We start from the raw sequence: 14,805 nt of genomic DNA on the forward strand, positions 1-14,805 counted from the left end.
TACAACAAGCTAGACACAGAGGGGACTGCTTATACTAGCAGCCCGGGGGGCAAAGAAGGGGGATATGGGATGCATGCTGGGAACAGGGTTGGAGGGAGGACAACATTGGTCGTGGCAATGCCCTTGATTCAGTGTCACTATGTACCTAAAATATTACTGTGAAAGATTTGTAATCCATTTTGGTCAAAATAAAAATAAATTTTTTTGGTTTTTGGGTCACACATGGCAGCGCTTAGGGTTTACTCCTGGCTCTACGCTCAGCAGTCGCTCCTGGCAGGCTCGGGGGACCCTATGGGATGCCGGGATTCGAACCACCCTCCTTCTGCATGCAAGGCAAACAAACGCCCTACCTCCATGCTATCTCTCCAGGCCCCCAAATAAAAAATTATTTTAAAAAAATAGAAAGAAAAAAGTGCTTTTGCACAAAAAAAGATTGAAAAACACTGGCTTAGAGGAACTAAGAAAGTGCACTTCCCGGGGTGGCCGGCCAGTGTGGCGCTCAGCGAGCGGGCTTGGGCCCTGGACCACTCTCAGGCCGCCGTTCGCCTGGCGAGTCAGGGATACAGGCCGAGGATGCTCGAGCCACGCCCAGGAGCGCCTGGGCCGCAGCCACTTCCGGCTCTTTGTGCGGCGGCGGCGGCGGCTGGGCGGGGCCGGGCGGGGCGAGGCTGGGCGTGACCAGCACCCGGGGCGTGGCTTCCAGTGGGCGTGGCCTGCGCGGGGGCGGGGCTCGGCAGCGGCGGCGGCGGCAGAGCCGAGCGAGCGGAGCCGAGCGCTGCGCCCGGGCCGAGCATCCCGCTCCCCTCCCGGCGCGCGCCCGCCGGGCCTCGCGACCCCTCGAGCCGGGGCTCGGACCTGCTGCCGATCCAGGTAGGCGGAGGAGGCGACGGCATCCAGCAGGCGCGAGGCCGAGGCAGCAGGTGCGCGGCCTGGGCCCGAGGCAGGCCACCCCCGGCGCAGGTGCTGCTTGCTTACCTAAGGCCGCCTCCTCCCGGGAGCCTGCAGCACCGGGGGTGTTTGGGGGATGCTCGCCTGCCCGCCTGCATGAGGAGACGCCTGGGGGGTTCGGGGCTTGCAAGGGAAGGAAGGGGCTCGGAGGAAGGCACTCCCCCAGAGACCCCCCTGGATGGTGAGGGGGCCAGCTTTCACTTCTGCCTGCCTGCCCACCCCGACCCAGCCACCCCTGCCTCCAGGCCAGGCCCCAAGGGGCCACCTCGCAGGTGTCCCTGGCCCTCCCTGGTGGCCTGGTTGGGAGGAGGCTGGGCCGCAAGGGCCTCTGCTCTAGGGAATGGAGCCTTCGTCCCCTTGAGGCCTGAAGCCCAGAATCAGACTGAAGTGGGGGCCCTTGGCAGTCTCCTGAGCACCCCCCCAACACCCCATCTGCACACTGGGCTCCTTTGGGAAAGCATTTCCCCATCACTTAGAGCAGGTGCCCAAGTTAGGCCCAGAGGCAGCCAGACAGAAGGAAACAAAGCTGCAGATAAAATACTGGCCCTCAACTGGTGTGGAGGGGGAAGTTAGGTACTGATTTTGGGGAATGGGTCTCCCCCCAAAAGGACATTCTCTAGCAGCTGTCAGCTGCGTGTGCTGCAAGGGTGGCCTGGCCCTCAGGGTAGAAACCTGAGATGGAGGGAATCGTGTGGTGTTGTGTGTTTGATTAGATGTCGGGTGTGTGTGAGAGAGTGGGGGAGCGTAAAAGGGATGGTGTGTGCAAATGCCTGCTTATGTATCAGTGTGTGTAAATGTGTGGTTATCTGTAAACTGTAAAGTATATGTGTGTATGTGTTTGGGTGTGAGTATATACCTGGGAGTCCACCTGGGACAGGGGGAGCTTTTCAGCATCTCTGGGCCCTGACAACCTTCTGCTGGGCTAGCTTTTCACCGTTAAGAGAGTGTATCCTTGCTTACAAAGCCGGGCCAGTATACCTCTGCTGACCACTCACTAAGCCGCTTTAGGGGCACCCCCCCTCCCCAGCTTGTTCCACCGGTTCAATCAGCATCGACCTTGCCCAGTGCAGTCCTGCTGGGAATGGAAAAGGCCCAGGTCACACTTTGGGCTGGAAGCCAAGATGGGGGTAACTTGGGGGCAGGTTTGAGGCAGGATTGGAGTTTCCTTCTTTCCGTCTGCCAGAACTGGCTAGGGGATGGACACAGCTGTGGGTCTAAAGCCTGGGCAGGAGCCCCCGGAACCCATGTCACAGTCCATAGCCATCTGTGACCCTGCCACCCTCAGGGGTCCCTAATAGGTGATGAGCAGTTGACAAACTGATGATCATGGGGATGGGGCCAGCGGCGGACTGCAGACCCCATGGAAAGGGCCGACCAGCTCTTGTGAACAGTTTTTTTTTTTTTTTTTTTTTTTTTTGACTACTGTTGGCTCCCAGCATCTCACAAAGTGGCCCTTTGTGGCTCCTTAGGCCACTGTGATAATGAGGCTTCTTCTTCCCTGGCACACATTCACGCTGCCCTTCAGCTGGGGGACCAGACTCTGATCACACCTCTGAGTCTGTTTGCAGTGCTTAGTATTGCCCTGAGAATCAAAGCCAAGTCTAGGGTGCAGAGGGCTGATAGGCCTGCAGCAGGGCGAGGTGGTGAAAATGCAGGGGACAATAAGGCCTCCTCCTGGGGAGCATGAAGGGCCCCCTTCTGTCCAGAACTTCTCTTTTCCTTTTTTGTTATTTTTGGGCCACACCTGGCAGTACTCAGGACTTATTCCTGGCTCTGCACTCAGGGATCTTTCTTGGCATGGGTTGGGAAACCATATGAGATGCTGGGGATTGAACCCAGGTTGATTATGTACATCTTCCCTGCTGTTCTCTCTCTCTCTCTCTCTCTCTCTCTCTCTCTCTCTCTCTCTCTCTCTCTCTCTCTCTCTCTCTCTCACTCCCCCCCTCTCTTTCCCCTTCCCTTCCTCCCCACTCCCACCTCAGCCTAGCACTTCTTGATCTTTTCAGTAGTGTGGGGTTCATGCAAGTCCAGCAGGGTGAAAAGACAAATCTTAGTTATGTGGTGCTGGGGATAAAACCTGGGTCCTTATGCATCAAGGCAAGTGCTCTGCAATGAGTTGCATTCCCAGCCTGCCTGTACAGTTCTCGTTATAATGTCAGTGACATATTGAGAATTGATCAGTGAAAATGGCCATTCCCACAGCCCTGACCCCTCAACCCCCTGCTTCTTCTAGTTACTCATTCCTGGGTTCTCTGCAGCAGCAACAAGAGAAGGTGCTGGTACAGATCAGGGAGCAGCAGAGCGGATCTCGGAAGGAAGGTGGGGATCTCAGGTGGTGGGGGAGCATGGGGGGAACCTGCCAGAGTCAAGGTTCATGTTTCAAACTCTCCAGGACCTGGGTGCACCTTCTATTTATTTTGTGTACTCAGCATGTGTGTTGGGGGCATGCACTGCCTGGCTCCCTTCCTGGGCAGCTGAGCGGAGCTCAGGTCACCTCCCAACCTTGCTGTCACCATTGGCCCCCTCCCCACACAGACTTAGGGAGACTAGGCCCAAAGGTGATATTGAAAGGAGAGGGCAGAGGGGAAGTGAAGGAAGCACTTGCTGTTCACGACAAAGGAGGACTTATTAGTGACACGTGAGCGTTACCCGAGGACCAGTGTGTGGCCTCCAGGTTAGTAAGAGGAGCTTCTGACCAGCCTAGCCATACACAGCCCCTTCCAGCCTGGCCCCTGACACCTTGTCCATACAGAGATGCTATAGGAGTCAATGCGGGGCTGGTGGGGGGATGACATCTGGCGGACTCTGTCACTGTTGGGGCTGTGTGGCATGCCTAAAGGGCCACCAGGGAGGCCAGGCTTCTTGCACCCTGACTCAACAGAGCAGAGGGTTGGTGTCACCCTAGGGGCTAAGTTTTTGTTTGCTTTGGAGCCACATTTAGCTAGTGCTCAGGGAGAACTCTTGGCAGGGCTCAGGTGAGCTGGGGATAGAACCTGTGTTGGTGGCCTGAAAGACAAATGCCTTAGTTGCTATGTTAATGTCTTCAGCTCTTGCCAAGTTGTTTTCAGAAGATGGATGGTGACTCCAGCACAGTTATTTCTAGGGTGTACCCTTGAGGAGAAGGGTCCCACCCCAGGACAAGAAGATGTATCTTAGAGATTTGGGGTTCAGCCAAGTTTCCCCCAGAGCCAATCTCAGTTTTGGTGTCATGTGAGACTCATCAATCCAATTGGACAGAGTATCTGTGAGGAAGTTTTGACTTTGTGTGTGTGGATGGGGAGGGACTGTTTTTGGGAAGGACAAATGAGCTTCAGACATGGTTTTATTTTATTTTATTTTATTTTATTTTATTTTATTTTATTTTATTTTGGGCTATCCCTGGCAGTGCTCAGGATCTACTTCTGGCTCTGCACTCAAGAATTACACTCGATGGGGTCAAGGAACCCTGTGGGATCCCAGATAGAGAACCTAGTTTGGCCATGTACAAGGCAAGTACCCTCCCTCTGACCCCATAGCTTTTGTTTTGGACATGGAGACCAGGAGACACAAGCTGGCTGAAAAGACTAGGACAGACTAAAGCTTGTTTTGTTAACCAAGTCATAAGAGTTGGGTATACCAACCATGATGGGAAAGTCTTTACTGTTCCCAGGACACACACAGCTTTGTACTCCTTGCTCGAGCTTATTCCATTACTCCAAATTAGATGACTAGCCCTGTCTGTTTCTTTGGGTTGTGGGCCACATCCGTCTCTGCTCAGACGTTACTCCTGGCTCTACACTCAGGAATTACTCCTGGTGGTGCTCAGGTCACTCTGGAAAACCAGAGATCAGATTCACATAGTCTGCATGCATGACAAACCTCCCCCTCCCTACCCCTAGCTGTCTTTTTGGATGAGCCAAAGAATTCATGGACTCAAAAGCTGTTGTTAGAGGACTGCAGAAAGGACTCTAGGATTCTAAAGCAGCTGATGGAGGGCCCACAGAATCAGGGGGTGGCGATTGCTGAGTCCTCTGCAGAGAACTTGCTTTTGGGGGGATGGTGTCCAGCTCTTTCAGTGGACAGAAATTGAATAAAAGCAGGGATGTATGTTGGCAGGTTTGGGGTGCTGGGATCCACATTGGCCCTATGGTCCTGCAGGCAGCCTTGACCATGGCCTTTTACTTTCAGGGTTAGGCTATGGCTCAGGCTCCGATTCTAGGCATTGTTAAAAAGTTTTTCACATGGACCCAATACAACCACCCTCTGCAATAAGCACCCTCCCCACCTCATCCCATTTCTCTGGTTCTAGCAGAGATGGGCAAGCAGGCAGGTAGGCCAGCATTCTGTCCCCTTGACTAAAGGAGCATATTTGGGCCAGAGGAATAGTACAGCAGGAAGGGTGCTTGCCTTGTATGTGGCTGACCTGAGTTCGATCGCCAGCATCTTATAGGGTACCCTGAGCCCAGCATGAATGATCCCTGAGCACCGCCAGGTATGGCCCCAAAACAGAACAAAACTTGGGACCAGAGCAATAGTACTGCAGTTAGGGTGTTTGCCTTGCATGTTGCCAACATGGGTTCAATCCCATATGATCCCCCAAGCAACATTAGTAGTAATTGATTTGTTGTTGTTGTTGTTATCATTTTATTTGTTTGGGGGCCACACCCAGCGGTGCTCAGGGGTTACTCCTGGCTCTATACTCAGAAATCACTCCTAGCATGCTCGGGGGACCATTTGGGATGCCGGGGATTAAATCCAGGTCCATCCTGGGCCGGCAGTTTGCAAGGCAAATGCTGTACTGCTCTGCTGTCATGCTGGTCCAGTAGTAATTTCTGAATACAGAGCTAGGAGTAACTCCTGAGCATCACTGAGTGTATGGGCCCTCCCTCACCACCACCACCACCCCCCCAGCAAAAAAAACCCCCACAAAACTGTAAACAAAAAATCAAATTATTGCCTCCAGCTTTTAAGAAATAGCTGGGAGGACCTGAGCTATGGTAATGCAGGGAGGGCACTTGCCTTCCCCATAACCAGTTGGTACCATCCTAGTATTCCATATTGAACCTGAGCAGGATCCCTGAGCACAGAACCAGGAATAAGCCCTGAGCATCCTCTGGTGTGGTCCCACTCAATATAAAGAATGTATTTGACATCACTCTGGACTGCCCCAGTATCGTGGGTGGGAACTCCCCACCCCTTCATTGTTGGGGTACACCCCCTTGTTGGGGGGAAACTGAAGCCTGTTTCTTCCCACCAGCTCCCTGGCTCAAAGTTCTCTACTGCCACTGCAGAAATGCTGCCTTTCTTGCTGAGAGTTATTGGGCCTCCAATGACATTACATTAGGGGTTCTCAGCAGGCTGCTTGTGGGGGGGGCAGGATTTGCCCCGCCCAGAAATGGATGGTGCCAACTGCCAGGGCCTGCACCTGACCACAGAGGAAGTGGTTGAACCAAGCACTAAAGGAGGCATCAACGCTTTTCTCTGGGGCCCGTTGGCTATAATTGGAGGGAATTGGGGCTAATCTGGGCTTATCCCCTCTGACGTCAGGCCCTGAAGCCGAGCAAGAGAGGCTGATTTAGCCATGACACCACAGCCCAGAGTGATCCTTGTGTCTGAGTGGTCGGACATGGGGCCCTAGGTGGTTATCTTTGGTTCCGGTTTTTGGAGCCACACAGCAGTGCTGGGGAGGTGATTTCCGGCAGTGCTCAGGGGACCTTGCAGTACTGGATGTGGACACCAGATTTCCTGCCTGTGATGTTTGCGCACCAGTTCACAGATTCAAGCCCTGGCTCTGAGTTGGTCTCAGTTTTGTATTTTATTTTGGGGCCATACCTAGCAGTGCCCAAGGCTGACCTCTGGCTCTGCACTCAGAGCTGCTCTCCTAGGGGTGCTCCAGATCAAACCCAGGTTAGCTGTGTGCAAGACAAACCTCTTCCCTGCTGGATGATAGCTCTGGATTGGGTTGGGGTCTCTGAGAGAATTACAAATGTGTGATCACAACCCAGCATCTCCTGCTAACAGCAGTCAGAAGGGGACGAAAGGCTCGTGAAACATGGCCGCCTCCCACTGATGGTCCTGCCTGTAGTCTGTGCTGTGCTGTGCTGTGCTGAGTGCTGCATGAGAAGCTGTCACTGCTGCCTTCTTTCAGTGTGCTTCCTGCAGCAAGGGAGTGAGATTTCACCCTTTCACACTACTTATTCCATCCTAGAGAGACACTCCCTTTTAACCCGAATAGTGTGGAAAACGCCTACGTTGTTCAGATGTTGCAAATGATGATCATGAGCAATAATGCCCTTTGATCATATTTTCTTTCACACAAGGAGGTATCTGATTGGTGGCCTGATTATCATCTCTCTTTCTTCCTCCCTCCTTCTCTCCCTCCCTCTCCCTCCCTCATCTCTCCCTCTTCCCTCCCCGCCCCCCAAGTTCTACCCTATTACTGTCAACACCACCATTGCCCTCCAGGAAATTCTTAGTTTTATTTTGTTTTGATGTTGGGCTACACCCAGCAGTACTCAGGGTTTACTTCTTGCTTTGCACTCAGGAATCATTCTTGGCAGTGCTTGTGACCATATGGGATGTGTGTGTGGGGTCAAACCTGAGTTTTCTACATGCAAGGAAAGTACCTTACCTACTGGACTATCATTCTTACCCAAGGTTACTCAGTTCTGATTTGAACTAGTCCTCTAAATTTACATCCAACCTTAGTTTCCCTGGGAAAGGACAGTTGGGCAGGAATTGGAGGTCCAGCCTGACCTTCTTGAACCTCAATTTTAGAAATCAGGAAGTGTGGTTTCTCCACCTGTGCTCATTTGCAGACTTCTGGTTTTCTCAGGTGGGTTCCTTTAAGTTCCCCATGAATTTGAACATTAGTTTCTTCTGAGAAGCCAATGTGGGGGTGGAGGAAGAGAGATCTAGAGATGCAGCTCTGAAAATCAATGTATTTATGATTGAATATGGGGCCATACCTCATAGTGCTCAGGCCTTACTAAGGATCACTTCATATGGGTATCAGTGATTAAACCTGGGCTGGCCATATGCCAGGCAAACTCCCTCCAGCCCTACATATCAATTTAGAGCATTATGATCTATGAACAATAAGATTTCTTTTGGTTTGTTTGTTTGTTTTAGGACCATACCCTACAGTGCTCAGGGGATATTCCTGGCTCTGTGCTCAGAAATTGCTCCTGGCATGCTCGGGGGAATATATGATATGATATGCTGGGAATTGAACTGGGTCAATCCCTGGTTGACCATGGGCAAGGCAAATGCCCTACCTGCTGTGCTATGCTCTGGCCCTGAAACATATATATGTATGTTTGTATGTATGTATGTATGTATGTATGTATGTATGTATGTATGTATTTTGGTTTTTGTGTAATACCTGGATTTTCTCAGGGGTTGCTCCTGGCTCTGCACTCAAAAATCACTCCTGGTTCACTAGGGGGACCATATGGGATGCCTGGCATCAAACTCTGGTCAGCCACATGGAAGACAGTTGCCTTACTGCTATACTATTGCTCAATGAACAATTCGATTTTTAAGCCTGCAGAAATGAGAATCTTTTAATTGATTTAGGGTTTTTTCCTTACTGTTTTTTTTTTTTTTTTTTCCTGCAACTATGTCTTCCCAGTTTTCACAGGTTTGGTTTTAGGTCATACCTAGTGGTGCTCAGGAGTTACTCCTGACTCTGCACTTAGAAATTACTTCTGAAGGGGCCGGCGAGGTGGCACTAGAGGTAAGGTGTCTGCCTTGCAAACGCTAGCCAAGGAAGGACTGCAGTTGGTTCCCCCAGCGTCCCATATGGTCCCCCCAAGCCAAGGGCAATTTCTAAGCACTTAGCCAGGAGTAACCCCTGAGCATCAAACAGGTGTGGCCCGAAAACAAACAAACAAACAAACAAAAAAAATTACTTCTGACAATCTTAGGACACAATATGGGATGCTGAGGATAGAACCCGGGTTGACAAGTGCAAGGCAAATGTTCTAATCACTGTGCTATCGCTCCAGCCCCAGGGTTCAGTGTTTATTTACTTACTTATTTATTGCTTTATTTAAAGAAAATGAATCACATGGTTAACCATAATACATTTGTTACCAGATAAATGAGAGCAAAGTTATTTTAAAAAGAATAAAAAGAGGCTTTTTTTAAATCTTTATTTAAGCACCATGATTACCAAAACGTGTTCTGCTCTCTCCTCATGAGATGGCCAGCTTTCTGCTGTGTGACCAGTATACCCATTAGTTTTCATGGCATGGTTTCTATCTCTTTTTGAGAAAAGTGTGAGTCTTTGGAGCTGGCCTGGGGTGAACATGACTGGGTTCGGTGTTTTTATTGATTATTGTTTTATTTCTTAAATTTTTTGGTGAGGGGGCATAGATGGTGATGCTCAGGGCTTTCTCCTATTTCTGTGCTCAGGGATTACTCCTGGCAGGGCTCAGGAGACCCTATGTGGTGCCTGGGAATACACCCAAATCAGCTGAATATAAGGCTCCCCACTGTATTATGCAGCCCTCCCCACTGTATTATAGCTCTGGTCCTGAAATTTATTTCTAAGCATTTTAGGGTTTTTTTTTGTGTGTGTTTGTTTTTGTTTTTGTGTCACACCTGGCAGCGCTCAGGTGTTACTCCTGGCTGTATGCTCAGAAGTCGCTCCTGGCAGGCTCGGGGGACCATATGGGATGCAGGGATTCAAACCACTGTCCTTCTGCATGCAAGGCAAATGCCCTACCCCCATTCTATCTCGCTGGCCCCTACGCATTTTAGTTTTAATGCTGCGAATCCCAGAGCTGACTCCTGCCCCTCTGTTTCTAGACTTACGAATTTACTTCTATTTACATTCATTCTCGTACATCCATAGATGTGTATGTACAAGATACACACTGGTGGGTATTTCACGCAGCAGGAGAACTTAGTATACAGGGAGGTGTATCCGACTCCTGGCATTCCTGCTGTCCCAGAGTGACCGCTACCCAGGAGGATAGGAGGGCAGTGAGAACGGAGGGTGGGTGAAGGAACCTTAACTAGGGTACAGAAGGAGCAATGGCAAGAGGAAAGAGTAGATGGCTTCCTGGCCTTGGCTGTGTGAGTGGATTTGAGGGTTTTCTCTTCTTGGGGACAGAGTGTCCTACTTAGGGAAGCAGCTGCAAGAACCACTGGCTGTGGGCGCTGCAAAGAGCTGGACTGGAGGCACGTCTGAGGGGTGAGAGCTGGTGCATGCTCAGATAATGACCATCCTCCCTTGTAGTGATATTCATCCTGCATCCAATATCAGTGGGGAACCCAACCCAACTTCTAGAAACCTAGTCTGCTGGGTTACTTCACATTCAATAGGGACTCTTTCTCTGGACATTAGTGCTCCCAGTAAATCTAGAGGTGAAAGAGAGGGGCTGTTTATCCTGATCCCCCATAGGCATGATGTCCTGGTGGGAGAATTCCTAGTGTCCAGGACAAGACCTTAGAGCTCAAAGTCCCCCATTGACCTCAACCTGGTTCTCTTTTTTTGAATAAGAACCACTCACCTTTTCCATTTTCTTTCTGAAAGTGCCATTAGAAATACCCAAGCAGAGCCAAAGTGATAGTCCAGTGTGGAGGATGCTTGTCTTACATGCAGACTACCTGGGTTTGATCCCCAGCATCTCAGAGGGTCTCCCAAGCCTGCCAGGAGTGATCTCTGAGCTCAGACAGGAGTAACTGCTGAGTACCACCAAAAAGAAAAGAACAGAAAAAATGTCCAAACGTAGCTCTTGGTTACGGAGACATGGGCTCTAAGGAGGAAAGCGCACCCTGCTCCAGGTTCTTCTGTGCCCTCCCATCTCCCCATCAGCCTCAGGGGTCTCAGATGTGTAAGCTCAGTACTGGTACAGGGCAGGCAGCCACTGGGTGGGGACTAGGCCTGAGTGACTACTGCCTTTGACTCAGCCCTGAATGCCTGCAGCTGTGTCTGGCTCTGGAGGCTCCGCACTGAAATGTCGCCTTCATACCTCCTGCAGAAACAGCCACATTCCGGGCCACAGAGAGAATATAAAGCATCATCTCCTGTGGATGCAAATTCGCTCATTCGTGAGCAAAAGACAGTGAGTGGGTCAGGAAGGACTTGTCTGCTTTTGTTGGTTGGTCCATCTTCCTGATAAGGTGCGAGTCCCCATTGCGGCCTTGACACTGGGTTCTTTCTCCTCTCCAGCTGCAGATCCAACAGAAGGGAGAGGGGCCTTTCTGCAGCCAGTGTGCCTATGTTAATGTCAACACCTTTGCAGGGTCTCATGTGCAGGACTGTTTGGCAAGGCTGAGCTGAGCTGGGGCCCTCTGGGGGAACCCTGGTGATGGGGTTCTCAGGATGTGCCAGTTTGCAGTTTACCAGCCCTATATTTTCTATAAGAATTGAAACCCATACAGAAATCAAGCACACAGAGCTGCACAACATCTCCTAATTTTTCAATGCTGACACCCCAGTGGGAATGCACTGAATTAGAAGCCACCCGAGGTCAACAAATAAAACCATTAACACTGAATGTTCAGCAGCAACAAACAGCTGAGTGAATTTTTCAGACTTAATGACCCCATTGCGAGTTACGACAATTTTCACAAGTTTCCTTTTACTGAAGTTTTTTGCAATAATTCCATTACCATTTAGTTGTAAGAAGCAATATAAGTAAACGTTTCTTTGCCTGCCAAAGGGGCAGCGTGGAAAACTGGAACAGTGGTGGAGGGAATGTTACACAGTTGACAGAATTGTCCTTAGAATCTAGAATGCCAGAAACAACTGTGTTGTGAGCAATTTTGTAAACTACAGTGTTTAAATAAAGTAATAAAATAAATTTGGGGCGTTTCACACCCGGCAGCGCTCAGGGGTTACTCTGGCTCTGTGCTCAAAAATCGCTCCTGGCAGGCACTGGACGGGGTGGGGGTGGGGGGACCACATGGGATGCTGGGATTCGAACCACTATCTGTCCTAGATTGACTGCGTGCAAGGCAAACGCCCTACTTCTGTGCTATCTCTCCAGCCCAATAAAATAAATTTTAAAAAGGAAATCAAGCCCTGGAGTTGGAGCAGTAGTATAGCAGGTAGGGCATTTGCTTTATATGTGGTTGACCCAGATTTGATCCCTTGCACCACATATGGTCCCTCAAACATCATCGATAATTCCTAAATACAGAGCTAAGAGTAAGCCCTGAACACTGCCACACAAAAAAGAAATCAAGCCCTGTTATTTATGGTTATCATCTATCTACAGAGAGTTGTGTACTAAACTGTATGGTGGTGATTACTCTAGTGTTAGAATACATTTGTACATCATCTATCTAATAGAGCATACAGTAAACTAATACTGATTACTCATATTATAACTTTTTTTTTTTTTTGGTTTTTGGGTCACACCCGGCAGCGCTCAGGGGTTACTCCTGGCTCTGCGCTCAGAAATCACTCCTGGCAAGCTCGGGGGTCCATATGGGATGCTGGGATTCGAACCACCGTCCTTCTGCATGCAAGGCAAACACTGTATCTCCATGCCATCTCTCCAGCCCTGTCATAGTATAATTTTTAATTGCCAGTAGGATTATAAAATAATCTGCTCCTGCTTATTAAATCTTTTGTCATTTATACAATTAAAAGTTAACCTCAGGGGGCTGAGATTGTTATGGAGCAAGTGGAAAGACTTCTGGGATGGGTGGCAAAGCTGAATTTCTTATCTAGGTTATAATTTACATGAGTTTGTCTATTTATTTATTTATTTATTTATTTATTTATTTATTCTTTGGATTTGAAGTCAAACACTGATTCTCAGGGTTTACTCCTGCCCCTATGCTCAGGGATCATTCCTGGTAAGCTCAGGGAACCATATGGGATCAAACCACGGTCAGCCATGTGTAAGGCAAGCACCCTTTCTCCCCATTGTCTGCCTTATTAAACTATATATTTTGTATGGTTTTTGGTGCCAATCTCTTAATAAATTGTTTTCATTTATTAAGTTAATAAATAATTTATTTAATAAGTTTTTCAATAAATTGTTTTAGATAAAAAAAAAAACGAAAGAAATCAAGCCCTATACTCAGTGACATGACAGTGACCACTGCTCCATCCTGCATCCCCTTTCATTCCCCACTAGGAAGCAGTCGGGGATTGGAAGCATTGTCGAGGGATAGAACATATGTGAGGCCTTGGGTTTTTGTTTGTTTATTTTGGGGCAGTGCTCTGGGCTTACCCCTGGATCTGTGCTCAGGAATCATTCCTGGCGTTGTGAAAGGCAAACTCCCTATCCAATTTACTATTGCTCTAGCCAGGGTATTATAGGTTCTATGTCTTCCATGTTGTTTTATTTGTTGTTGTTATTGTTTTTGGAAGGCCACACCCACCGGTGCTCAGGGCTGCTTCCTGGTTTGTGTTAAGGGATCACGCCTGGTGACTATTTTTGTTTTGTTTTACTTTTATTGTATGAAGACAAAGATGCAAAGAAAGAGGACAAAGTGAAGTGAAGTTACAGTGGGAAGACGATCACCCATAAACAGAATTCTCAGAAGAAATTCCCTTGCTGACACCTTAATTTTAAAATTTTAGCCAAAAAACATTAATAAAACAAAACACATGCACAATGACTTTGTCCCTCAAGTCCCCAGATTGTAGTACATTATAACATTTCTTAGCAGTACACAAAGCAACCTAATGGTGATTCTAGGGAGACAAGTGACAGGTTCAAACCTGAGCCTGATCAAACCAGTCACAGGGGTCTGAATGATAGTACAGCTCTTGCCTTGCTTGTGGCTGACACAGTCTTGATACCTGGTTGCCTATATGGTCCCTGTGCATCACCAAGAGTAATTCTGAAATACAGAGCCAGGAGTAGGCCCTGAGCATTGCCAGGTGAGCCCTCCTAGCCCCACAAAAATCCTGAATCACATACAAGTGTCTCTGCCTCTGTCCTGTCCCACCAGCCCACATGTTTTTCTATCTTTGTTTTGTTTTGGAGGCCACACCCAATGATGCTTAGGGGTTACTCCTGCTCTGCACTCAGGAATCATTCCTAGCAGTTCTCAGGGGGACTATATGGGGTGCTGGGGATTGAACCTCGGTCATCCGTGTGCAAGTCAAGTGCTCTCTCTGCTATACTGTCTTTTCTGCCTGTTATGTTTATCTTTAGGGAAGATAAGCTGTGTGGTACATCTCTGAAGCTGTATTGTAACTCCACCCTGGATTTAGGTGTACCTCTCTGAGACCCTCCCATTTCGGGGAGTGGTCTTGAAAGGTTATATAAGGCCTTTGACCCAGGGGATTAGGCTTTTTGCCTTTTGGTCTTTGGCCAGCATGGAGGTCAAAGGGAAGATGCTGACAGGAGTTAAGATGCAGGGCTAGTTAAGAATGGCTGAGTGCTTGAAAGGTTATGATACAGGCCACACTTGTGGTGGATAGGGTATGAATAAAGCTGATACTTCCTGATGCCTGTCTCTGGATGAGTTTGATTCCGCCGTTCACCTAAACCTGGGACCCACCAGCTGAATGGGGGTTGCGGAGCCACGTGGCCTGGGATGGGAGAGAAAAATCCCTCCATCCTTCACCATCCACCACCATCATTAATTATTGAATGCAACACTGTATCACCCAGGGTTGAATTCATGGAGGTACTTGTGTCCTTGGTTCCAGGGTGTGCCTGTCACCGTCCAGTATCCAGGCAAGACCCTGCTCTATGTAAGCTGGAGTTAGCATCTAAGATGACCTCTGCAGGAAAATTGGTGCCATCATCATTTTGAGCTCCATCTCCAATCCCCTTCCTGTGTTGTCAACGCAAAATCTCATCCTTGAAATGAGAGAGAACGCTATTTTAAGGACAAGCTTCCAGTGTCTGGGCATGGAGCCTGAGCAGAATCATGAAGAAGCCATGCACATGA

General features: G+C 49.1%; 1 protein-coding gene across 4 annotated transcripts in view; it reads left to right on the forward strand.

Annotated features, from left to right (window-relative positions):
- The first annotated feature begins 791 nt into the window (after positions 1 to 791).
- Positions 792 to 14,805, forward strand: part of CYFIP2 (cytoplasmic FMR1 interacting protein 2) — a 91,007-nt gene continuing 76,993 nt past the window's right edge. For all 4 annotated transcript variants that reach the window (XM_049775687.1, XM_049775690.1, XM_049775689.1 and 1 more), the window contains exon 1: positions 792 to 870. The gene's annotated coding sequence lies outside the window, so the exon portion shown is untranslated. The remainder of the gene's footprint in view (positions 871 to 14,805) is intronic.

The sequence above is a fragment of the Suncus etruscus genome, chromosome 6, assembly GCF_024139225.1.
Source record: "Suncus etruscus isolate mSunEtr1 chromosome 6, mSunEtr1.pri.cur, whole genome shotgun sequence".
In the NCBI taxonomy this organism is placed as follows: Eukaryota; Metazoa; Chordata; class Mammalia; order Eulipotyphla; family Soricidae; genus Suncus; species Suncus etruscus.